The 27,587-nt window shown below is 46.3% G+C and overlaps 1 protein-coding gene across 5 annotated transcripts in view; it reads left to right on the forward strand.

The window, feature by feature from the left end:
- QRICH1 (glutamine rich 1) overlaps positions 1–27,587 on the forward strand; it is a 1,772,469-nt gene that overhangs the window by 1,517,521 nt on the left and 227,361 nt on the right. The gene's annotated exons all lie outside the window — the stretch shown is intronic.

A 27,587-nucleotide genomic window follows, 5' to 3' on the forward strand; every position in this document is an offset into this window, starting at 1 on the left:
GCATCCGAGGTCCAAAACCGACGACGAAGCCTCTTCTAGGCCAGTCGGCGGTTCTCAGTGAGGCGCTTTTGCAACCCCTGACACCCGCTACCTCAGAGCCACAGGTTGTAACCGACAGCCAGGTGGAGACATCGAGGCCTGTGGAAACTCAAGGTATTGGGCCTACGGAAACTATACCGTCAGATGGGTCTGGAGCCGCTGAGCAGGCACCGGCTTCTGAGGGTGTTTTCAGACCTTCACAGCTTATAATTAAGGCAACTACAGCAGCAAAGGCAAAGTCAAAAACACCATTAAAGACAAGGAAACAAGTGCAGCATTCTCCAGAACAGTCATCCATGCCAAAGAAACAGATGCTTAAAATGGCCGAAGACCTTATTACTTTAATCAGGGGCTCCCATCCCCCTCCTGACAAAAGGCCTAGGCAAGACACTGATTATGATTCCTCTGATCAGGTTTCCATTTCCTCTGATTCTTCTTCTGATCAGGGCTATTCTCTCCCTTCCTATGAGGATTCTGATGCTGAAGAATCCATTCCTTCAGCCTCACCGCCTGAGGGTTATTCTTTTGGGAAAACCCTGCTCACCATGAGAGAGCATTTCCATTGGGAGAGCCAGGATTACTCAGAATCCAAGAAAAGGCTCAGTGATTTCCTTTTATTGCCTCAGCACAGGCCCCTGGCTATCCCCCCTGTGCTTGATATTGTAGATGATGTTTTTTTCTGAATCCAGTCCGTCTCCTGATTCTTTACCCCCCTGCACCAGTAAAGCCAGACACGTACTACAGGGTCCCTGACTGTCATAAATTTCTTTACAAAAACCCCGCTGCAGACCCAGAAACAATTTCTCAGGGTCCTAAGGGGGTTAAGGCTTCCCCTGCCAAAAATCCTGTCCCCTCTGATAGGGATTCCAGAGCTCTGGACAGATGGGGGGAAAAAGTCTACACTTCTGCTAATTTAGCTGTAAGAGCTTTAAACTGTCAGTTTCACATGCTTAAAAATCAACAGTACCTCATGTCATTGTTAAAGCAGAAAATGGTTACAAATATAGAAAGTCCTGACAGTAAAGAAATGCAGGATTTATTGCATGCAGTTGAACAAGTGGGAAGGCATACTCTGCAATGTGGTTTTGATTCGTTAGAGGCTTCTTGTAGAGCAGCAGTTACAGGCTCTGTTATTCGAAGACATGCTTGGTTGAAAGAACAAAGTTTACCTGACCATGTTAAAGTAAAATTATTGGATGCTCCATTACAGCATGATACTTTGTTTGGTGTTAAGGCAGAAGAGGTGTTAAAGAAAATGGAGGATAAAGCAAAGTCAGTGCAAACGGTGAAAGATTTCTTACAGGTTCAACCACCTAGATTTAGCAGAAACTGGCCTTCAAAAAATTGGTCCTTTCCAGTGTCAGGCCACAAAGAGGCAGATACAGACGCCCAAGAGGCAGATCTCAGCCCCAAGGCTCCTACAGACCTAAACAATGGGGTGCTTCAGCCCCCAAAGGAGGAGAAGACAAATCACAACCTTATAGGAAACAGTCACAATGACTTCCCACTGCAAATGCCAAGCTCTTACCAGTTGACAGCACCCCTAGGGGGAAAGCTAGCACTTTTCTCAAAAAATTGGCACATGATCACCCAAGATCAATGGGTGCTGAATATTGTTTCTCAGGGGTACAGGTTCCACTTCCACACGCTTCCAAAACCAAAAGGTATGCCAAACCTGCCACAAAACCAATGGGCAGAGACACAAAAACAGATTGCGGCTCTTATGGATATGGGAACTATTCAAAAAGTTCCACAAGAACAGGGACAAGGATTTTACTCAAGACTTTTCTTAGTACCCAGAAAAGGCAAAGCCTGGAGACCAGTACTGGACCTGTCAATCCTAAATACTTTACTGGATGTTCCAAAATTCAAAATGTTAACACTACAACAACTTCTACCCATGCTGGGCAAGGAAGCTTGGCTAGTTGCTTTGGATCTCAAGGAGGCATACCTGCATGTCCCGACAATCGTGCAGAAGATTCCTCAGATTTATAGCAGGCTCGATGCATTACCAATTCTCTGCACTGCCCTTTGGCTTATCTACTGCGCCCAGGGTCTTCACAAAATGCCTGGCACCAGTAATTGCATTTTGCAGACAAAAAGGAATTAAAATATATCCCTACTTGGACGACTGCCTTATTCAAGCAGAGAGCAAGGACATTCTTCTATATCACCTGGCGTATGTAAAAAGATTGCTAATTTGCGTAGGGTACACAGTGAACGAAAATAAATCAAAACTAGTGCCCTCTCAAGAGATAATATTCCTGGGTGCAAGCTTAAATACAACTGCCCAGATGGCTTATCTCATGCCAGACAAACAAAAGCAACTGACTCATTACTTTCAAATGATGGCAACAAAGACCCAGCTCCCTGCAAGAAAAATTCTGCATGTCCTGGGTTTCATGGCATCCTGCATTCTACTAATTCCATATGCAAAACTGCATATGAGGAAACTACAGTGGTATCTAAAAAGTGTTTGGACTCAGTATTGTCACAGCCTCGAGACAGTCATAACCTTGATTCCTTGCCTACAACAGGAGTTTCGATGGTGGTCCCAGGCCTGTCACCACAACAAGGGACAGCCTTTCACCTTACCTACAGCCAGGCAGACAATAACGGATGCATCGGATTATGCCTGGGGAGCACATATGGCAGGAAAATGTATTCAGGGCACGTGGCCCAAGGAACAAATGCATCTTCACATCAATCAAAAAGAGATGCTAGCTGTACAGAATGCCCTGACAGCCTTCAAGGACCTAATACATCCAGGACAACTATTAATAAAGACGGACAATACCACAGTTATGTGGTACATAAACAAGCAAGGGGGCACACATTCCTACCCCCTATGCAGACAAGCCATGACTTTGTGGAACACAGCACTGACCTACCAGGTACATCTGCAAGCACAATTCCTGCCAGGAACAAAAAATACACTGGCAGATGAACTAAGCAGAAATCTCATGGATCATCACAAATGGAAGCTAAATCCACAAGTGTTCAACATGATAACAAGGAAATGGGGATGCCCAGACATAGATCTTTTTGCCTCCCCTCACAATTGCCAAATACAGAAATTTTGCACGACTTATCACGCTCTCAAGCATGGAAAGTGGATGCTCTGTCATTCAGCTGGAAAGGCCTGACAGTCTATGCCTTCCCTCCAATGCCTCATCACCAAGGTGCTTCTAAAAGTCAGACAAGAGAGGCCAAAAATGATACTGATTGCACCAGACTGGCCACGCCAGCACTGGTACCCAATCCTAAAGAGTTTGTTCCAAGACCCACCTTGGCCTCTACCTCAAATCCCTCATCTTCTGACACAACAAAGCAATCAGATTCTGCACAGTCAACTCAGAACCTTAAACCTGGCAGCATGGCAGATAATGTAGCCACTCAGACTGCATCTCTCTCTAAAGCTGTTATGGATGGTATTTTGGAAGCCAGGAGGCCCCGCACTAGGAAATCTTATGCAGAAAAATGGAAGAGATTCTGTGCTTGGAACCAGGCACAAGGGCTTGAACCACTTGTCCCTAATATACCTCAGATTTTGCAATACCTTAATGAGATGTTGGACAAAGGCCTATCTTTTTCATCCATTAAAATCCATTCCTCTGCCATTTCAGCTCATTACAATACGGATCCTCCTATTTTTTCACATCCTTTACTACGACAGTACCTCAGAGGGGCAAAGAATATAAGACCCCCCTAGAAGAGCACCAGTACCTACTTGGGACTTCAGTTTTGTTTTAGAAAAACTAACACTGCCTCCATTTGAACCAGCCAGCACAGCTGATCTAAAATTCTTGTCATGGAAAACTGCTCTGCTCCTAGCAATAACTTCAGCAAGAAGAGTCTGAGTTGCAGGCATTGATGGCTGTGGAACCTTTCCTCATTTTTCATCAGAACAGGGTTTCTCTTAGGACAAACCCAACATTCATGCCAAAAGTGGTCTCCAATGTGGCCTTAAACCAAACCATTCATTTACCTACTTTCTACCCAAATCCCCAGAATAAAGGGGAAAGACTTCTGCACGCTTGGGATATACACAGGCAGCTACGATTCTACTTGGACAAAACAAAAGCTTTCAGAAAAACCGAGCAACTGTTTGTAGCATATGCTGCAGGATCACAAGGAAAGCGTATTACAAAGCAGACAATCTCCAAATGGATAGGACACTGCATCCGCTTCTGTTATGCACAACATGGCAAATCTGTGCCTAAGGGCATTAGGCCTCATTCTACCAGAGCAGCAGCCACTTCAGCAGCTTTCCTCAGAGTACCACCAACCAAGGACATATTAGAAGCTGCAACCTGGAGCTCAGTGCACACTTTCACCAAGCACTACCACTTACCTCTTTACTCCAAATCCAGAGCAGGCTTTGCCACTGCAGTAATGCAGGGCTTGTTAGCCTCGCCAAATCCAATTTAGACCCAGCCACCCAACCTCAGCTTTGGGATTCTATCCAAGTGTAATGACTGCAACAGTGAAACATGATGAACATAGTGCAGTTGTGTACCTACCATAAATGTAGATGTTCGAGTGTATTCACTGTTGCAGTCCAGGTTACCCTACCCGCCACCCCCCTTTTCTTTGCTGGGACTTTTCTGTGCTTCTCAACTCTATACAACCTATGTGGTGTATTTGCTTGTTGATGAAGGAAATGTTTATAGTAATATATGCATTTTTTTTGGCATATTTTTATCTTTTCAGCCTTCCTATCGGGGGGCACCTGACATCTGGGGCAAGAAAAACTGAAGAAAATGGTGTAGGTTGCAACTTTTATACCCCTGGCGCACTGACGTCAGGGAAGGGGCGACAGCAACCGACGCCGGACCAAGACTTTGGAACTCGGGCCGACTGCGGGTCGCCTGCCGGCAGGATAACCCAAGTGTAATGACTGCAACAGTGAATACACTCAAACATCTACATTTATGGTAGGTATACAACTGTACTTTTTCCTGGGAGCAAGCTTGGACACAGCATCCCAGATGGCATTCCCTCACTTCAGAAAAACAAGCCTGTCTGACGGACTATTGTACTCAAATGGCCACCAGAACCCAGCTATCCGCACGGAAAATCCTGCAGGTCCTAGGGTTCATGGCCGCATGCATCCTACTAATTCTATATGCAAGACTGCATATGAGGAAACTTTAATGGTACTTAAAAAGTCTTTGGTGCCAACATTCTCAGGACCTGGAAACTGTCATTCCTATCATACCCTGTCTAAGGACAGACTTTCTTTGGTGGGCAGCAGCATGCAACCACAACAAGGGACTGGCCTTTACTCAACCCCACGCCACCCAGACCCTAACCACAGACATGCCTGGGGAGCACACATGGACGGCAAATGCATTTAGGGCCACTGGAGCCCAAGTCAAAATCATCTGCACATCAGCCAAAAAGAGATGCTAATTGTGCAGCATGCTCTGACAGCTTTCAGATCCCTACTCTCTCCAGGACACCTGCTAATAAAAACAGACAACACCACAGTTATGTGGCACATCAACAAGCGGGGGGGGGGGGAGCCCACTCTTACCCCCTCTGCAGGTTAGCCATGGTCTTGTGGAACACGGCCTTGGACATGCAAGTACATCTGCAATCTCAATTCCTGCCAGGCAGACAAAACTCACTGGCAGACGACTTGAGCAGAAATCTTCTGGACCCACATGAGTAGCAATTAGAGCTCAACACCTTCAACCTTCTGATTCAGAAATGGGGGACCCAAGAGGTGGATATCTTTGCCCCCCCCCCCCAACCACCAGCTCAGCAAATTCTGCACTCAGGAATCCTCACAGCAGGGCCTGGAAAGTGGATGCCCTATCTTTTCAATGGGTAAATCTCTTAATCTATGCCTTTCCCCCTCTGCCCCTTTACTCAAAATAAGACAGGACAGAGCAAGGACAATACTGATTGCCCCGGGCTGGCCACGCCAGCAGTGGTACCCACTCCTGCGCAGCCTGTCACCATTGCCACCCTGGCACCTACACCAGAACCCAACCCTGCTCTCTCAGCAGGAGGGACAGATTTTGCATCCACATCTACAAATCCTAAATCTTACAGCCTGGCTTATTCCTTGAATTCTCCCCCAGCAACCCTCAGCAAATAGGTGCTGCACGTCATTCTTGAAGCCAGAAGACCCAGTACAAGAAAATCCTATGCTAAGTGGAAAGGGTACTGCTCCTGGATGCAGTCTAAAGAGAGGACACACCTCTGCCCTCCCTGCCTCTAATCCTAGATTACTTAGCAGATCTACTCTACTCATCACTCATCAGGCCCATAATTGAATACAGTGCCCCATTTGGGATGTACCTTACCCGACACCTGCAGCAACTCGAAAGACCCCAAAAGTACCTCACCAAGAGGATCAAGGGACTCAAACAGATGTCCTACGCAGTTAGGCTAAAGAAACTCTAGCTCTACTCAGTTGCTTACCACCTACTCAGAGGCGATCTGTGCCTGATGTATAAAGCCATGTCCAACCCAGAATTAAAGGACATGCTCCACCTCAGGAAATCCAAATCCCTTAGAGCTACATGCTCCAGGGACTTAAACATCAGCACAGAAATAAATAGGACATGCTGGGGAGACAGATTCATATCCCAGAGGCTCCTCTCACTCTGGAACAAAATCCCAATCCATGTTAGGCAGAGCCCCTCAATGACCCTCTTCAAGAGAAATCTTGACGAGTGGATGGGAGATTGTAGGTTTACCCCTGGGATCTCTTCTGTGTCCCTACTAGACAGAGGCACAGTAAACTAACCTTAAAAGGGCTATCTTCTGTGACCTACTATAGAGGCACAGTCAACTAATCTAAAAGGGTGGCGAAAGCCAAACACACTCTGGCTAGGCTTATAAATGCCCAAGGGCAGATAGCCTAGTATCAACCTATGAACAAGGGCTTGTCCTTCTCTTCCATTGAGATACATGCGTCAGCCATTTCGGCTCATTATAACACTGAGCCCAACTGTCTTCTCGCACCCTCTTATCAAACAGTTCCTGAGAGGGGCAAACAACTTAAGGCCACCAAGGAGACCACCCACTCCTGCTTGGGACCTTAACTTTGTACTGGAAAAGCTCACGCCCCCCCCCCCCCCCCTTTGATCCTGCAGCGTCAGCAGAGTTAAAGTTCCTCTCTTGGAAAACAGCCTTGCTTCTAGCCATCACTTCAGCTAGAAGAGTGTCTGAGCTACAAGCACTTATGGCTGTGGAACCCTTCATTATTTTCAATGCTGACAGGGTTTCCCTCCGGATTAACCCTTCCTTTATGCCTAAAGTGGTGTCCAGTGTGGCTCTCAACCAATCCATCCATGTGCACAGACAGCTCAGATTCTACCTTGATAGGACTAAGCCCTTCAGAAATTCTGACCAGTTACTAATCAGCTTTGCAACAGGGGCAGAGGGCATGGCCATTTCAAAACAATTCATTTCCAAATGGATAGCACACTGCATCCATTTCTGCTACAAGCACTGCCCTTTGGCTTATCTACTGCGCCCAGGGTATTCACAAAGTGCCTAGCTCCAGTCATTGCATTTTGCAGGCAAAGAAATATTCAAATATACCCATACCTGGATGATTGTCTAATTCAGGCAGAATGCCAGGACATACTATTAAATCATTTGGCATTTGTAAAGAAATTGCTAATGTCTCTGGGGTACACCATAAATGAAAATAAATCACATCTTGTACACTGCCAACAAAACTGGATTCCTGGGAGTAAGCTTGAATACAACTTCCCAGATGGCCTACCTCATGCCAGAGAAACATTCAATTGACAGTCTACTGGCCACCAAGACACAGCTATCTGCAAGGAAAATCCTGCAAGCCTTGGGGTTCATGGCCTCTTGCATCCTACTAATTTCATATGCAAGACTGCATATGAGGAAACTGCAATGGTTTCTAAAAAGCCTATGGTGTCAACATTCTCAGGATCTATAATCAATGATTCCTATCATATCTTGTCTACAGATAGTTCCTTTGGTGGGGCAGAGGCCTGCCACCAAAACAAGGGACTGCCATTCACTCTACCCCCTGCCGCCCAAACCCTAACAGACGCGTCAGACTATGCATGGGGGGCTCACGTGGCAGGACAGTGCATTCAAGGCAAATGGAACCCAAATCAAATGCACTTGCATATCGATCAAAAAGGAAATGTTAGCTGTACAGAATGTTCTGACAGCCTTCAAGGACCACATTCTTCCAGGACAATTATTGGTAAAGACTGGCGACACCACTGTTATGTGGTACATAAAGACGCAAGGGGGGAACCCACTCATACCCTCTCTACAGACTAGCCATGGCTCTGTGGAACAAGCCTTGAGCTACCAAGTGCACCTACAGGCTCAATTCCTGCCAGGAAAGCTAAATACACTGGCTGACGAACTAAGCAGAAATCTCATGGACCCACACGAGTGGAAACTGAAACCAAAGATATTCGACATGTTGAGAAACAAATGGGGGAACCCAGAGATAGACCTGTTTGCCTCCCCCCAGCACTACCAGTTGGACAAATTCGGCACAAGGACACCCCACAAACAAGCTTGGAAAGTGGATGCCCTGACCTTCACCTGGAAAAACATATCAGTTTATGCATTCCCCCCTCTGCCTCTCCTCTCTAAGGTACTACTAACGATCAAACAGGACAAACCAAGAATGATGCTGATTGCAAAAGACTGGCCACGCCAACACTGGTACCCCCTCTTTTGTAGTGTCTCACTGCTGGCACCATTGGCACTTGCCTCAGACCCCTGCCGTCCCAGCAGGGGGCCAGATTCTGCACCCACAACTTCAAACCCTGAACCTGGCAGCCTGGCTAACTACCTGATCTCTCTATTACCATCCCTCAGTAAGCAAGTGATGGATGTCATCCTGGAGGCAAGGAGGCCTAGTAGTAGAAAATCCTATGCTGAAAAATGGAAAAGATTCTGTTCCTGGAGCCAAACTCAGGGGATCGGCACAGCAACGCCCAATTTACCCCATATTCTTCAATATTGAACGAAGATGCTTCACAAGGGCCTTTCCTTTTCCTCCATCAAAATTCATGCCTAAGCCATTTCAGCTCATTACAGAACAGAGCCACCCTTCTTCTCTCATCCACTGCTGAAGCAATTCCTCAGAGGGGCCAAAAACTTAAGACCACCCATGAGACCGTACTCCAGCCTGGGACCTTAATTTTGTATTGGAAAAGCTCACTCTACCTCCCTTTGAGCCAGCTGTAAATGCAGAGTTGAAATTCCTTTCTTGGAAAACAGCCTTCCTTCTAGCTATCACTTCAGCAAGAATGGTGTCTGAATTACAGGCCCTCATGGCAGTGTAACCTTTCATCATCTTTCATGCTCACAGGGTGTCCCTTAGGACCAATTCTTCCTTCATGCCCAAGGTGGTAACCAGTGTGGCCCTTAATCAGTCCATTCATTTACCAACCTTCTTTTCTAATCCACAGAACAAAGGGGAACGAATACTGCTCTCCTTGGACATGCACAGATGACTTAGATTTTACATGGACAGGACTAAGCCTCTCAGGAAATCTGAACAGCTGCTGGTTGCATTTGCTGCAGGGGCAGAGGAGAAAGCCATTTCAAAGCAAACCATTTCTAAGTGGATAGGCCCTTGCATTCATTTTTGCTATAAGCACCATGGAAAACCTACCCCACAGGGGATAAGACCACATTCAACCAGGGCTGCATCTACCACTACAGCCTTTCTCAGAGGTGTCCCTACCAGGGACATCCTAGAAGCTGCTAACTGGAGTTCTGTACATACCTTCACCAAGCATTACCATGTGCCAGTTTTTTTCTAAATCCAGAGCTGGATTTGCCACTGCAGTTTTGCAGGGCCTTGTAGCTGGTCCTAATGCTATCTGGTTACCTCATCCCATCCTTAGCTTTGGGCATCTACCCAAATGTGATGACTGCAACAGTGAAACACGAAGAACATAGTACAGTTGTATACACTTACCACAAATGTAGATGTTCGAGTGTATTCACTGTTGCAATCCTGGTTACCCTCCCTCCAGCCCCCCTGACTTCTATTGACTATTCTTGTTTACTATGCTTAAAGCTTTTTGGTGTATTTGCTTTTTTGTTGGAGGTGTAGCCTTGTATATAATTGCTTCCCATTATGGGGGCACCTGACATCTGGGGCAAGAAAAACTAATGTAATGGCATCAGCTGCATGTTTATACGCCTGACTACCTGACGTTATGGAAGATGAGACAGCAACTGACGCAAGACCCAAGACTTTGATAATCAGGCCGACTCAGGGCTACTGCAAGCAGATAACCCAAATGTGATGACTGCAACAGTGAATACACTCAAACATCTACATTTATGGTAAATGTTATACAACTGTACTTTTACACTGCCCTGATAATCTTCACAAAATACCTGGGACCGGTGGTTGCCTCTTGCAGACTCCATGGCATCCGAATCTTCCCTTACCTTGACTACCTTTTGCTTCAAGCCAAAACACAGGAGGAACTAACCAGAGACCTCCAGTCAACAATAGCCATCTTACAAAAATCTTCCCTTACCATCCTAAGACCATGTCTTTCTGGGACGTAGTTTTCAAACCAAGGATATGTTGTCTCTTCCACCCACCAAAGCCTAGGATATTTCTACCTTTATCTCAGGAATTCTTCCCCTCAATCTCCTGTCCACAGGATAGTTTCTGTGAATCTTGTGGTTGGTGGCCTCTACCATCCCTATGCTTCCTGTAACAAGGCTACATTTGAGGAAATCCCAATGGTTTCTAAAGTCAGTGTGGTCCACGGATGCCCACCCTCTACAATTCCAAATACCACTTCTCACTTCTACCCTGCCTGAAGGAGGCGCTACTGTGGTGGATAGCATGTGTTCATATATCCGGGTCTCCCCATTCACCCACTGCCCCCAACTCAAGTACTGTATAGAGATGCTGCCAATACAGGCTGAGGAGCAGCCCTGGACCAGCACACAATCCAAGGCCAGTGGACTTCTCTCAGAGGAGAAACCACATAAATGTAAGGGAAATGAAGGCATTAATTCTTGCCCTTCAGTCTTTCCACTCCATTCTGAGACCAGGAAGGCTTTGCATCCACACAGACACTATGACTGTCCTGTGATGTGTCAACAGGGGGGCAAGATCCAACCTCCTGTGCACAGACTAGCCTTTACTGACCTGGGATCTGGTCTGCCTGCTACAAATATCTCTTCAGGCGGTTTACATCCCTTCTAATCAGAATACTGTGGCAGACTCTCTGAGCAGATCCATATGTCCTTCTTTTTGTTGCAGTATTATGTCCCTCCGTCCTTCTCCCACTTCCTGGTATTCTTGTATACATTGATCCTCTTTCCTTTAGACTGTTTTTCCATCTGGGGTTTCAGTTCTGAGGATAGTGCACTCATACATCTCTCTTTATGGCCAATGTCAGGCCGTTGCCTTGGCAGACAACTCCCTCATGTAAGAATACTGCAACAGAGAAGAGAAGGATATCTATTGATGTTGTCTATCTCAGTTTTGCTCTGACTCGGCCATCTACTAAAGCTCGAGAGCTATTTACTGGCTCGAGGCCTCCCCTTATCCCACAATGCTTGGCGCTAGATACCCAGATCTCATTTGCCGCTTCAGCTACGAGGTTGCGCTTTTACTGGCTCGGGTCGTATTAATCCTTTTTTTTGTATTACTAGCTAATATTTACTTTGTATGTATTTTTCTTAGATATAGATTGTCTTTCCTTGTAGTGTAGTTAGACTGTGTATCCCCTAGTTTGTCCCACTAAGGAAACTCGTTTTCTGTTAGAGAGTTTCTACCCCCCCCTCCTTGTTTCTCTCTATTAGTGGCTAACCCCACCCTTGTTGTACCTATAGGAGTAGTGTTTAACCTTGTAGTATTTGTATATTTTTATTAAGGATGGTTATTAAGTATGTGTGTGAGTTTTTTGTGGTTATTATTGTTAGCTTAACTAGTGCGGGTGTGTGACTGTTTCTGTGTGCCTTGTTTAAGCACTAGTTTAATTTTTCTCTCTTTAGTATCCCCGGCCAGTATGTCCAAGGATACTAAAGTTTCAGGCTTCCAAGAAGTGTGACTTGTGCTGTCAGAAGATGTCTCTGACAGACGGTCACACTTCTTGTGTTTATTGCTTGGGTTCCCTACACCTGCAGGACTCCTGCTCGGTCTGTCATGCCTTCAGCCCGAGAGTCCTGCAGGAGCGTAGGAACAAGCTTATTTTGAGAGGCTTACTTAAGCCAGAGGGATCCCTGGTGAAGCCTCAGTCGGGGAATCCTCAAAGCCCGCCAAGCCGTCGGCTCCCAGTTCGGAGCCGTCGCTGGGCGGAGCATCTGCCACCTCTTCGGCTCCGGCTGGAGCCGACATCCCTAGACCTCAATCGGCTCCGACTTTAGTGTCGGAACTGTTGTTTGGCCGAAAACGTTCTAGGTCCCCTTCCCTAGAATCTGTTCGTTTGGCTCCGAGGTCACCGTTGCTTCAGTCGGAACGAAGCCATAGGTCCCACTCCTCTCGGTCCTCCAGGTTATCCGATCATGACTTGGAGAGGGTGGTCAGTAGACTCCTTAAATCGCAGGCCCTGGCCAAAATGTTAACCAGCCCTTCTCAACAGACTGTGGCTGTCCCGGTGTCTTCGGCAGTTCCTCCTTCGACTCCCCTTTTGTGCTCGGAGCTGGAGCTTGTTGGGGCACGAATCTTGGAAACGTCAGAGCCGATACCTATCTTTCGGCTCCGATCTCTTCATTGGTTCCTTCCTTGGAGGGATCTCTGCACTGGGACTCCCTTGTCGGCTCCGAGGGACCCTTGTCCGACCCCATTCTCCCTCTCAGGGCTTCGGCGCAGGTGAGCTCGGAGCCGTCCCTCTCGGTGCAGAGAGGGGTTCACGTCTCTTCGGAGCGGGGACCCTCTGCTCTGCCTGATGGGGGCGCCTTCGAGGTCATGAGGAGCGTGCTGACTCCTGAGCCGGCTCCTCGATCGGCCCCTTTGCCTCCTCCCCCCATGGTGCCTGCATCGGTCTCTGTCCACTCTCCTGACCCCAAGCGAGGAGAACAGACGCTCCAGGTCACCCACTGGGCGTGTCTTCCCCTTCTGAGGCCTCCCCTGATCATTCAGAGGAGCCCCCTTGGAAGAGAAAATGTAAGAGGAAACATGTCGACTCCCCCGAGTCAGTCACGTCTTGATACCGACTTGGAGGATTCGGAAGGGTCCCCAAGATCCCCCTCTGAGGATGTCTCTTTTTCAGACATCCTAGAGATCCTTAAGCAGAGGGGGAACTGGACTGCCCTTAACCCTTCCGAGGACGAGTCAGTGTACCTGGACGCATTTGGTTCTCGCCCTTCCACCTCCTGGGTGTCTCCACCCTTCGACCCGCTCATGGAAGTAGTGGCTTGAAGGGCGTGGTCAGCCCCAGACACAGTGGAACCAACTCCCCGCAGGCCAACTAAGTTCATTACAGCCCCACCCAACAAACAATTTTTGACAAAAGGTGTCCCCGTTGATGCCATGGTGGTGGCAGCAGCCACTAAGGAGTTGGCTGACCCTTCGGTGCCTGTCCATCCACCTAATAGAGAGTCTAGGACAATGGACAGGTACGGGAAGCGGACGTTTTCCTCATTGACCTTTTCCATGCGGTCGCTGAATTATATGTGCCATTTCACCCGCCTTCAAAGGGATCTTCTCAAGGAACTGGGTGATACCCTTCAGGATCCATCAGCTGCGGGGGCTCAGGATAAGATTAACTCCCAGCTGGCGACCCTTAACTATATCGTCAACTCCTCCATGCAGCTCATTTCTTATGCAGCCGATGGGGCGAGTAGGGCCGCAGGCACAGGCGTGGCTTTGAGAAGACATGCCTGGATGCGGTTATGTAACTTTGCTGACCCCTTTAAGGCGTCCTTCACCAATACCCCCTTCAATGGTTCGGCTCTGTTTGGACCACAGGTGAAGGATACCCTTACCAGGTGTGAGCAGGAAGGCAAGACTCTCTCTGCCGTTTGAGTCCGTTTTTCTACTCCCTCTAGACCATACCCTAAGGGTCAAAAGAGTGGGAAAATGTGGTTTCGGAAACCCCAGGGAGTCGTGCCTGACACACGTGGCGAGTTTCCCACCAGGGGCAGGGGAGGGAACAATAATAGACGCCGCCCGAGGAGCAGAGGGGGTTCGCAAAATCAGAGTAGCAGAGAATCTTTCTCTGACAAACCCTTTCAGCACCCCTGAGGGGCTGCCCGACTGTCCACCTTCGGAGGCAGTCGGGGGAAGATTGTCACTGTACCCAGAAGCCTGGCAACTCCTCGCACAAGACAAATGGGTACGGTCCATCATATCCGAGGGTTACAAAATCCCCTTTGTCCACACCCCTGTACAAACAACCAAGTCCCTTCCAGATGTTCCACCCGGTCTAAGGGAACAAGCAGTGCCAGAAATTTCAAAACTGCTAGAAAAAAGGGCCATCTAGCCAGTCCCAGCAGACCAGCAAGGATCCGGAATTTACTCCCAAGTTCTTTTTGGTACCGAAAAAGACAGGGGACTGTAGACCCATTTTGGATCTCAGCAGGTTAAACAAATCTGTTCAAAGAACGAAGTTCCGGATGTTCACGCTTCAGTCCATTCTACCCTTTTTGGATCAGGACAATTGGATGTGCTCCATAGACCTTCAGGATGCGTACTACCATATCAAAATGGACAGGCGCTCCAGAAGGTTTCTCCGCTTCCGGCTGGGAGCCAGTCGCTATCAATTCAGAGCCCTGCCCTTTGGTCTCACCACAACCCCCAGGGTGTTCACCAAATGCATGGCAGTGGATACGGCTCACCTGAGACGGCGAGGATTCCAGGTGTTTCCATATCTAGACTACTGGCTCCTTACTGCTTCCACCAGGCATCAGCTACTGCGAGCCAGGGATTATACCATCCAAACTTGCTCTGAGCTAGGTATCTCAATAAATTTCGAAAAGTCTGCATTGTCGCCTTGTCAGTCTATAACCTTTATAGGCGCAAGATTAAATACAAAAGAGCTGTCTGCAAAACTTCCTCTATACAGTGCGTCAGACATTCGCCGACATGTGCAGGTCTTACTACAGTGCAAGAGGATTCAGGCCAGATTTGTACTAAAATCTTTGGGTCTCATGGCAGCAGCAATCATACTAGTTCCCCTGGCTCGTTTTCACATGCAGATTCTTCAGTGGATGCTCTTTACCCAGTGGTCTTTTCAACAGCTTCCGATGTCTCACAGCATAATAATCACTCAATCATGCAAAGACCATCTGGCTTGGTGGATGGTCTCCCCTCTAGTGCTCCAGGGCAGACCGTTTGTTCTTCCTCCTCCTGTTGCCACGGTGACCACGGATGCCTCCCTGATCGGGGGGGGGGCATTTTCAGGGCAGGACTGTCCAGGGCACTTGGCAACCTCTAGAGTACCACCTGCACATAAACGTCTTGGAGATGAGAGCGGTGCTTTTAGCATTGCAAGCTCTTCAGGACTATCTACCCACCAGGACTATTGCAATTCAGACAGACAGTATGTCTAGTGTGGTACATCAACAAGCATGGTGGAACCAAGTCCTATCCCTTATGTCGAGATGCAGTCAGACTCTGGCAGTCGGCGATCTCCTCTCAACGGTTTCTGATAGCAACACACATCCCCAGAAAGTCCAAAGTCATAGAGGACAGGCTAAGCAGAGCTATTCTCATGCCTCACGAGTGGTCTCTCAATCAGTCAGTAGCGGACAAAATTTTCCGCAGATGGGGTCAACCTTGCTGCAACCTTTTCATAACTCCTCTCAACAGCAAGTGCAACAATTTCTTCACTCTCTTCCCCCTCCCCGGCCACTCCCCCAGAGACACTCTAGTTCACGATTGGCCCCGGGGTCTTCTGTATGCATTTCCACCTTTTACCCTAATTCCCAAACTAATTCAGAAGGCGACCGCATTGGGATCCAGGATGATCCTCATTGCCACTTACTGGCCTCGACAAATTTGGTTCCCATTCCTGCATATACATCTGCTGGAGCAGCCTTGGAATCTGGACCCAGTGCCAGACCTCTTGGTCCATCAGTCGGGCGGGCTGCACCAATCCCTTCAGTCTCTCAACCTCACAGCTTGGTTGCTCCACTTCCAACCTTAGCCAGGCTTCCACATATTTCTCGGCCGGTGCGTGAAATCATCCTTTCTTCGCACAAATCTACCACCAGGAAGACTTATGCTAGTAAGTGGAAACGTTTATCTTTCTGGGCAGAGGCTAGGAATATAGACCCCTTTACAGCCCCTGTCCATCACGTTCTAGATTTTTTATCAGAACTTTTTCAAGCTGGTTCCTCATCTGCCACCATTAGGGTCCAATTAGCTGCTATCGCAAATTTCCACGCTGGCCTGTCAGAAACCAGCATCATGTCCCACAAACTTTGCAAGGCCTTTCTTAAAGGGACTATTTTGCTTAGGCCCCCGGTCAGAGATCCCCCGCCTCCGTGAGATTTAAACTTGATATTAGCTTCCTTGATTCTCCCTCCTTTTGAACCTGCGGCTACCTGTTCCTTAAAATTACTTTCCTGGAAGACTCTCTTTTTAGTAGCCATCACCTCAGCTAGGAGAGTTTCGGAACTTCAAGCCCTCTGTATTCGTCCTCCTTACCTTGTGTTTCACAAGGATAGAGTTTCACTCAGGACTAATCCTTCTTTTCTGCCCAAGATACCTTCTAAAACAAACCTGAATCAGGCTATTGATCTATCTGTCTTTTTTCCTAACTATTCGAACAAAGCTGAACAAAAGTTACACCAATTGGACGTTCATAGGCAATTATGTTTTTATTTGGATAGGACTAAGCAAACAAGAAAATCAGACCAACTCTTCTTGTCCTATGCTGAGGGCAAACAGGGCCTGCCAGTTTCTAAAGTAACCTTATCCAGGTGGTTGTCCTCTATTATTACTTTAATTTATCAGCTGAGACATAAAGAACTCCCTACTAAACCTAAATGTCATTCCACCAGAGCGTTAGCGACTTCGGTAGCTTTTCAAGCTAGACTACCAATGGAATCTATTTGTGCTGCAGCCACATGGGGCCACTCCTCATACTTTCATTTCACATTATAAGTTGGATATGGCCTCAAGGAGTAGAGCTGATTTTGGTTCCACTGTGCTCAAGAGTCTGTTCCGATGAGCCACCCAGGACTAAGGTGCTAGGGACGCTGTCCCAACCAGCAAGAATGAAGGCGAGATAGACAACTTAACATTAAGAAGTTATGTACCTACCATAACGTTCCATGTCAGTTGTCTTCTTCTCGCCTTCTTTCTTGCGTCCCACCCTCCATCCCCCTAGCCTGGACAGACCGAAAAGAGTCCCTTTTTGAGGCCTTCTTCCTCTGGCTGAGTCTTATCTGGGTTACGTCTTCCTCTGTTTTAGTACTGTAGGTAAACCTTGTAGTTTTGGACAGGTGTCCTTAAAATTTCTTCTATGGTGTTAGCTCTTCCAAACGAGATCTGGGTATCTAGTGCCAAGCATTGTGGGATAAGGGGAGGCCTCGAGCCAGTAAATAGCTCTCGAGCTTTAGTAGATGGCTGAGTCGGAGCCGAGGATTGGCTCCAAACCCAACCAGCAAGAAAGAAGGCGAGAAGAAGACAACTAACATGGAACGTATGGTAGGTACATAACTTCTTATTATGGTAAGTTCTTACACAACTAATCTGTATTGTTGACCAGGGATAAGCTTACACATACTGTATTCCAAATGTTGCATAGTAGTTACAGTCCACAGCTGTTAACACTTGCCCACTATAAACAGAGGACGCTTCAGAAACAGATAGTATTCCTGTGGAAAATTTGTAAGATAGGAGGGAAGAAAGTGATAAAGATCTGGAAGATTTTATCAATTTTTTAACAGGAGGGATAGTACTAGCATCTTTGAAGCTGTGATGGCTGTACTACCCAAAACGGGTAAATACCATTTAGAACAGACTTCATATAAACCATTTTTTGTTGTGGAGGGACAGCAAATGTTTGACAACATCAATAGAGCAATGATGATCCAGAGGGAAGCAGTGTAAGATGACGCCACTATTGTTGATGGGTCTTGATACAGAGAACGTGTTAAGAGTCAACTAGGATTTTCTGAGTAGGACAGTGGTAGAACATTTGCAATGTTCTTCGTGTTTCTCTGTTGCAGTCATTACATTTGGGTAATGTGCTGGCAGGTTGCCCTCAGTCGGCCTGAATTCCAAAGTCTTGGGTCCTGCGTCAGTTGCTGTCTCCTCTTCCATGACGTCAGGTCGTCAGGGGTATAAAACAAGCAGCCGACACAATTTTCTTTAGTCTTTCTTGCCGTGCGGTGCCCAAAACAGAAGCATTTCACTAGTGCCGGTCGGCCGACTCTTGAAATATTCGAGTTTGAGTTTCAGAACCGAAGTCTTCACTAAAGCTAAGTACCCCGTTGGGGAAACTTTTTTCTTGCTCCATACCGATGTCAGAAAAAGTTAATTGTATTACTTGTGGGAATACCGCATAAGGATTTCCCATTTATACTGTAATCCTTGCCTAGGCCCTGATCACAACGTGTCTGGTTGTCGGATTTGTGCTAGATTTAACCAACGCACTATTAAGCGTCGGTATATTTTTGTCTCAAAGTATTTTGGAAACAGATTTAACTACCCAGAAATGTCGTCGGATAGCAGTCCGACTACCGGAGTACATAAAAAAGCAAAGAAAAGGAGAGAGACAGACAGTCGAGGTCCAAAACCGACGACAAAGCTTCTCCTAAGCCAGTTACAGGTTCGTCGGAACTCAGTGAGGCGCTTTCGCAGCCCCTGATGTCGCAGGCCCCTACAGAGACCCATGTGGAGTCTGGCACGCCTAGAGATACTCAAAGTATTGGACCCACGGATGCATCTCCCTCAGATGGGTCCGGAGCCGCTGAGCAGGCACCGGCTTCTGAGGGTGTATTCAGGCCTCAACATTTTTATTTCAAACCGACGACCGCTGCAAAACCAAAGACAAGAGCAACTTCTAAAACTAAAAAACTCTGACGCATGAGCCACGTGCACAGGCTGCTATGCCTAAAAAACAGATGATCAAAATGGCTGAAGACCTTATTACCTTGATCAGGGGTTCCCATCCCCCCTCCTCATAAAAGGCCTAGGCAAGACACTGGTTATGAATCTTCAGATCAGGTTTCTATTTTTTCTGATTCCTCTTCTGATAAGGAATTATCTATACCTCCCTATGAGGATTCTAATGCAGAGGAGTCTTATACTATCTGCATCACCTCCTGAGGATTATTCATTTGGAGAAACCTTGCATACTTTGAGGGAGCATTTTCACTGGGAGAGTCAAGATTTCTCAGAATCAAAAAAGAGGCTCAGGGATTTCCTTCGTCTCCTTCAGCACAGGCCTTTAGCCGTATCCCCCTGTTTTAGACATTGTGGATGATGTGTTTTCGGAGTCCAGCTTCACCTCTGACTCCTTACCTCCGGCTCCCAGCAAGCCTGACAGATATTACAGGGTCCCTGACTCGCACAAATTTTTATTTAGAAACCTTGCTTCTGATCCTGAAACTATTTTACAGGGTCCAAAGGGAGTTAAGGCCTCAACAGCAAAAAATCCTACCCCCTCTGACAGAGATTCAAGGGCACTGGATAGATGGGGGGAAAAAAGGTTTATACATCTGCAACCTTGGCAATTAGGGCCTTAAACTGCCAGTTTAATTTGCTCAAGTATCAACAACATGTTATGGGATTGCTGAAACAGAAAATGATGTTGATTTCTGAATGTGCAGAAAATAAAGAATTGCAGGAATTATTGCATGCAGCTGAACAGGTTGGAAAGTATACTTTGCAATGTGGTTTTGATTCCTTAGAGGTCTCCTGCAGGGCCGCAGTTACTGGATCTGTGATTAGGAGGCATGCCTGGCTAAAAGAGCCAAATTTGCCTGATCAAGTTAAAGCTACATTACTGGATGCACCTTTACAGCATGATGCTCTGTTTGGTAATAAGGCAGAAGAGGTTTTAAAGAAAATGGAAGACAAAGCTAAGTCTATGCAAACTGTAAAAGACTTCTTGCAAGTGCAGCCACCAAGACTCAGTAGACAATGGCCTACAAAAAATTGGTTCTTTCCTGTGTCAGACAGAACTCAAAGGGGCAAATCCAGACTCCCTAAGGGTCCAGATACCAGGCACAAGATTCTTACAGGTCAAAGAAATGGGGTGCTTCTACCTCCAAATCTGGAGGAGATAAAGCACAAACCTACAGAAAACAGTCCCAATGACTTCCCTCTACCCTCACCAAGCACTTACCTTTTGGCAGCACCCTTAGGGGGAAAATTAGCACTTTTTGCTCAAAATTGGCAGTTAATAACCCAGGACATGTGGGTGCTAAACATAGTATCACGGGGATACAGTTTCCATTTCCATACTCTGCCAATGGCATACAGTTGGCCAGATCTGCCAAAAAAATCAATGGGCAGAGGCACAAAAACAGGTTACGTCCCTCATGGATATGGGGGCCATTCAGCCAGTACCAGAACAGGAAAAAGGACAAGGTTTTTACTCAAGACTGTTCTTGGTACCCAGAAAGGACAAGGCCTGGCAGCCAATACTGGATTTATCAATTTTGAACACATACCTGGACATTCCAAAATTCAAAATGCTGAATTTGCAGCAGCTTCTGCCCATGCTGGGCAAGAATGCTTGGCTGGTGACATTAGACCTAAAAGAGGCATACCTGCATGTCCCAATAAGGAAATCGTGCAGAAGATACCTCAGATTCAAGGCTGGCTTAATGCATTACCAATTCTCTGCACTGCCCTTTGGCTTGTCTACTGCGCCCAGGGTCTTTACAAAGTGCCTGTCACCAGTAATTGCTTTTTGCAGACAAAAAAGTATACAAATATATCCTTACTTGGACGACTGTCTCATTCAAGCAGAGAACAAGGACATTCTTCTTCAACACCTGGCGTTTGTGAAAAGGCTTCTAACATGCCTAGGGTACACAATAAACCAAAGGAAATCACAACTGGTACCCTCTCAAAAGATAACATTCCTGGGTGCAAGCTTGAATACAACTGCCCAGGTGGCTTACCTCACGCCAGACAAACAAAGGCAACTAACTACTTACTTTAAACTGGTGGCAACAAAAACCCAGTTATTTGCAAGACAAACTCTGCAGGCTTTGGGCCTCATAGCATCCTGCATCTTACTGATTCCATATGCAGGACTGCATATGAGGAAACTTCATTGGTACCTAAAAAGTTTATGGAGTCAACATTGTCACAGTCTGGAAACAATGATTCCTCTCATTCCCTGCCTACAACAGGAGCTTCTGTGGAGGGCAAAGGCATGTCACCAAAACATGGGACGGGCCTTCACTCTACCCCCCGACAGCCAGACCTTAACAGCAGACGCATCAGATTATGCCTGGGGGGGCCCACATGGCAGGAAGATGCATTCAGGGCATATGGACCCCAAAACAAATGCATCTACATCTCAACCAAAAAGAGATGCTAGCTGTTCAAAATGCCCTGACAGCCTACAAGGACTTACTTCATCCAGGACAACTACTGATAAAGACGGACAACACCATGGTTATGCGGTATATAAACAAGCAGGGGGGCACGCACTCATACCCACTTTGCAGATTAGCCATGGCACTGTGGGACACAGCTTTGACTTACCAAATACATCTTCAATCTCAATTCCTACCAGGAAAACAAAATACTCTGGCAGACGATTTAAGCAGAAACCTATGGACCCTCACGAGTGGAAACTAGATCCACAAGTCTTCAGCATGATAACAAAGAAATGGGGGAGCCTGGACATAGATCTATTTGCCTCTCCTCAAAATTATCAATTGAAAAGATTCTGCACAAGGACTTATCACAGACAAGCATGGAAAGTGGACGCCCTATCCTTCAGTTGGAAAAATCTATCAGTTTACACCTTTCATCCTCTGCCTCTTTATTCCAGGGTCCTACTAAAAGTCAGACAAGAGAAACCAAAGATGATACTAATTGTCCCGGACTGGCCCTGCCAATAGTGGTACCCATTCCTAAGGAACTTGTCTCAATACCCAGCCTGGACCTTACCTCAAAGACCTCAACTACTGTCCCAGCAAAACAATCAGATCCTGCGCAATCAACTCCAGACACTGAACCTGGCGGCATGGCTGATCATTTAGTTACACAAATAACACCTCTCAGTAAAGCTGTGATGGATGTCATTTTGGAAGCCAGAAGTCCTAGTACTAGAAAATCTTATTCTGATAAATGGAAGAGATTCTGTGCTTGGAATCAAGCACAAGGAAGTGATACAGCAGAATCAAATATTCCTCGGATGTTACAATACTTGACTGAGATGCTTGATAAAGGCCTATCTTTCTCATCAATTAAAATCCATGCTTCTGCCATTTCGGCTCATTACAATACAGAGCCACCAATCTTTTCTCATCCTTTACTAAAGCAGTATCTTAGAGGAGCCAAAAATTTAAGGCCTCCTAGAAGATCACCAGTACCTGCATGGGACCTCAGTTATGTGTTGGAAAAGCTCACTCTGCCTCCATTTGAATCAGCTGCTACTGCTGATATAAAGTTCTTATCCTGGAAAACAGCTCTGCTACAAGCAAGTACTTCAGCAAGAAGAGTCTCAGAGCTACAGGTCCTCATTGCTGTGGAGCCTTTTATTATATTTTACCTCAGTCTCTGAGGACAAATCCTTCATTTATGCCTAAAGTGGTTTCCAGTGTGGCTCTTAAAAAAAACTATTCATCTGCCAACTTTTTATCCAAATCCGCAGAACAAAGGGGAGAGAATTCTGCATTCCTTGGACTTGCACAGACAGCTAAGATTCTACTTGAGCAGGACTAAAGCTCTAAGAAAAACTGAGCAATTACTAGTGACATATGCTGCAGGATCAGAAGGAAAGGCTATTTCAAAGCAGACTATTTCAAAGTGGATAAGCCACTGCATTCGTTTCTGCTACTTACACCATGGCAAACCTGTGCTCAAGGGTATTAGGTCTCATTCCACCAGAGCTGCAGCTACTTCAGCAGCGTTTCTCAGAGGAGTACCAACCAAAGACATCCTAGAGGCTTTTACTTGGAGTTCTGTTCACACCTTTACAAAACATTATCATTTGCCTCTCTACTCTAAGTCCAGGGCAGGCTTTGCCACTGCAGTTCTGCAGGGCCTTATAGCCACACCTAATGCTGTTTAGCTCAAGCATCCCATCCATAGCTTTGGGATTCTACCCAAATGTAATGACTGCAACAGTGAAACATGAAGAACATAGTACAGTTTTGTACACTTGCCATAAATGGTAGATGTTCGAGTGTATTCACTGTTGCAGTCCAGGTTACCCACCCACCACCCCCCTTTTTTTCTGGAGTTTATCTTTCCTTCTCTGTCTCATACAACCTGTGTGGTGTATTTGCTTGTAGATGAAGGTAAAGTTTGTATTGATGCATGTATATATAGTTTTTATATATATATATTTGCTACCTTTTTGGGGGCACCTGACATCTGAGGCAAGAAAAACTAAAGAAAATGGCGTCAGCTGCTTGTTTTATACCCCTGACGACCTGACGTCATGGAAGAGGAGACAGCAAAGAAACTAAGGGTAATGCTGCTCAATGCCAGAAGTCTCAATCTCAAGATGCACGCACTCGAGGCCCTTCTCAATATGGAGAACATCGATGTCTGTGCTGTGACAGAAACCTGGTTCAAGGCTCCTGAGAGCACCCCAGCACTAACAGGTTTCACCTCGTATCATGCGTTCCGGCCCCAAAATCCGGACAACACCAAGAAAGGGGGGGGGGTGTCCATATTCATAAAGGACACCCACACCTCAAGGTTGGTGGCAATGCACGATGCATTGGAGACCATCCAGGTGCAATTAACCATAGGCAAGACTGCTCTGCAATTTGTAGCATGTTACAGGCCACCCTCTCAAATTCAGGAACCTCACATGGCCTTCCTGAAAACATTGGACGGGATAAATGTATCTCCAAACACCATCATACTAGGTGACTTCAACTACCCTAATATAGACTGGGAACACTACTCAAGCCCGAACACTCTAACCCAAAGATTCTTGGAGTTCATAAACTCAAATGCCATGGAACAACTAGTCACCATCCCCACAAGAGGAGAAAACATACTTGATCTCATCATCACGAACATGGGATCAAAATGTTCAACACCGGAAGTATACCCCTCACTGGTGAGATCAGATCATAAACTAATCTCGCTGGAGGTCCTCATCGCGCCCCCACCTGAAACAAAAAAGACCACAGTGAAAAACTTCTCAAAAGCCGATTTCAAACTTCTAAAAACTAGTGTGGTCTCCTTTAAGGCCCCTGAGCCAGTGGTAAACATTACTCAAACCGCTGAATCACTTACAAATGCCTTCTACCAGCACCTACAGGACTGCATGGATCAGGCAATCCCAAACAAAACTAAGACTCTCTGTACCAAAGGCAAGCGTCCAGTCTGGTGGACCCCAGCCATAAACAAGCTCTACAACAAAAGGAGGAAGCTACTACAAGATGGAGCAAAATCCTTGAAAGGTAAGACACCTTTGATCATTATAAGTAAAAAACTAAGAGCTTTCATAAAATCATCCAAGGCAAATTTTGAGAGAAAAATCGCCAAGGACTCTAAAGACAATCATAAGGCCTTCTTTAGCTATGTTAGAAACCTAGGAGGAAACTCCCAGATATGCTCAGAATTAGCTCAAAATGATGTGAAAATTACTGAACCTACACACATTGCCAACATACTGGCTGACAGGTTCAGTGCAAACTTCTCTCCCCCCAAAAAGGAGAGATATCTATTCCAGAGGATTGTAGCCCCCCAACCATCTCCAACGCCCAGGTGAGAACTGCCCTCACTAAGGCAAAAAACACAGCATCCATGGGACTGGATGGTGACCCGGCTGTGTGCTTCACGAACTCAACGAGGAATTAAACCCACAGTTAGGACAGCTGTTTAATCTTAGCCTCACCTCAGGATACGTACCCAAGGAGTGGCGCACTGCGACTGTGGTCCCACTTCATAAGGGCGGTGCCTCCACAGACCCTGGAAATTACCGCCCCATTAGCTTGACAAGCCTTATCTGCAAAGCCATGGAGAGGATCATAATGGAACTCATAAATAAAGACATAGGGAACTTGCAGACTTTGGATCCAACCCAGTTTGGCTTTGTCAAAGGCAGATCCTGCCTCTTAAACTTGGTTGACTTTTTCGAGACAGACACCAAGGCCATTGATGAGGGAAAGGCAGTCCATACAGCCTACCTCGACCTGGCAAAGGCCTTCGACACAATAGCCCACTCAGGTATCATCGAAAAACTCATCAGCTTGAATGTAAACCCATACATCACAAGATGGGTTGCAAACTGGCTAAGTGACGGAACCCACAGGGTCAGAGTTGCTGGAGCCATGTCAGACTCAAAGCCTGTCACAAGTGGTGTCCCACAGGGCTCAGTCCTGGGTCCACTCTTGTTCGGCATCTACTTTTCTGAAGTACAAGCAAACACAGGAGGGTTATGGCTGACAAAGTTTGCAGATGACTGCAAACTGGGCGCCGTAGTCGAAAACACATCTGACACAGATATCCTCCAGAAGGGCCTCACAGAAACGGATAACTGGTGCCAGAGCCATGGCCTGAAGTTAAACGCCAAAAATGCATAGTCATACCCTTCGGAAAAACAAGGTTACCCCTAGCTACCATATAGGTGGCAATCCACTGAGCACAGAAAAAGTCATCAGGGATCTGGGGACCCAGGTTGACAGTAGCCTTCCGTTTGACACTCATGTTGCTAAAGTAGTTAGGAAAACCTTCTATATCGCGCACCTGATCATGAAGGGATTCACATCTAGATCAAGGGAGGTCATCGTCCCCTGTACTCATCACTCATTAGACTTATGATTGAGTACAATGCCCGTTCGAATGTATCTGACCAGACACCTGCTGCAGCTTGAAAGGCCCCAAAAGTTCCTCACCAAAAGGATAAAGGGTCTCAAAAATGTCTTATGCTGCCCGACTGAAAGAACTCCAGCTCTATTCAGTCTCATACCGCTTGCTCAGAGGTGACCTGTGCCTGACATATAAGGCCATGTCAAACCCAGATTTGATGAATATGCTTCACCTCAAAAAATATAGATCCCTCAGAACCACAAGGGCGGGAGACTTAAACCTTGACACAGTTATAAATAGAACGTGCTGGAGGGACAGATTCATCACCCAGAGACTCCCTATGCTGTGGAACAAAATCCCGGTACATGTGAGGCAGAGCACCTCTCTGGCCTTGTTCAAGAGGAATCTTGACCAATGGATGGGAGATTGCAGATATACCCCAGGGATTACTTCAGTGTCACTGCTTGACAGAGGCACAGCAAAATGATAGGCATAGTTTTTATTCAAACTAAAGGGGTGGCGAAAGCCACATAACTATGGGCTAGGCTTATAAATGCCCTTGGGCAGATAGCCTAGTATGAACCTATGAGCAACCGACACAGGACCCAAGACTTTGGAGTTCAGGCCGACTGAGGGCAACCTTCCAGCAGATTACCCAAATGTAATACCTGCAACAGTGAATACACTCGAACATCTACATTTATGGTAAGTGTACACAATTGTACTTTCCGTGGCAGAGTAATGGAGTTAACTAAGAGGATATATGAAGAGTCAGACGCAAGAATTAAAGTGGGAGGGTTCCTCTCTGACAAGTTACTTTTGAGCAGATGAGACAGTCAGGGGTGTCCTCTTCCCCTTTCTTTATTTGCTTTGTACTTAGAGCTGCTAGCAAAGAAACTATGGGACTTAGAAATTTAAGGATTTATCTGGTATGGTAATCAAGAAAAATTAGCCATATCTGCAGATTGTATTATTTGGTACTTGATAGATCCAGAAGACGACATTTCAGTGTTGTGCAACATTTTGAGACAGTATCAAGTTTGTTTTTTTTTTTTTTGTTTTTTTTTTTCTTTCCAGAATATAAAAATACAACAAAGGCTGTAGTGGTGTCAAACTGTGTTCCCACATGTGAATTGGTTCAGCAGTACGTGTTTTTATGGGGAACGTGATAGGGTGAAATATCGGAATGTATGGATGAAAAAGGTTTATATTATGGTAGCGAAGGAAGACTCCCCCCCCCCCTCTCTTTCAGCTTTTACCGGTTAGGGGGTCGCCACAGCGGATCACCTTTTCCACACATGATTGGCAGTGGAGTTTTACCATGTTGAGTTGCCAGCCTTGTGCCCAACCTTCCACGGAAGGCACACTCACGCATGCACTCATGCCTAGGGCCAATTTTAGTGTGTCCAGTCCACTTGCAGCATGTCTTTGGGGATGTGCAAGGAAACCGGAGCACCCGGAGAAAACCCACATGACTACAGGGAGGACATGCAGACTAAACAATGGATAATACAAAATCTGAAAAGTTGTAAGCTTTTCTCTTTGGACATGGATATTGAAGTACTAGCAGGGAAACATTTTCTAATCCCTTTGTTATTATGTACTGGTCAGGCATGTTTTTATCAACCATAGGAGAAGTTGTGGACCAAAGAATTGAAGGAATTTATTTGTGAGG

The sequence above is a fragment of the Protopterus annectens genome, chromosome 7.part1 (genome assembly GCF_019279795.1).
Source record: "Protopterus annectens isolate FY-2018-M chromosome 7.part1, PAN1.0, whole genome shotgun sequence".
In the NCBI taxonomy this organism is placed as follows: Eukaryota; Metazoa; Chordata; order Ceratodontiformes; family Protopteridae; genus Protopterus; species Protopterus annectens.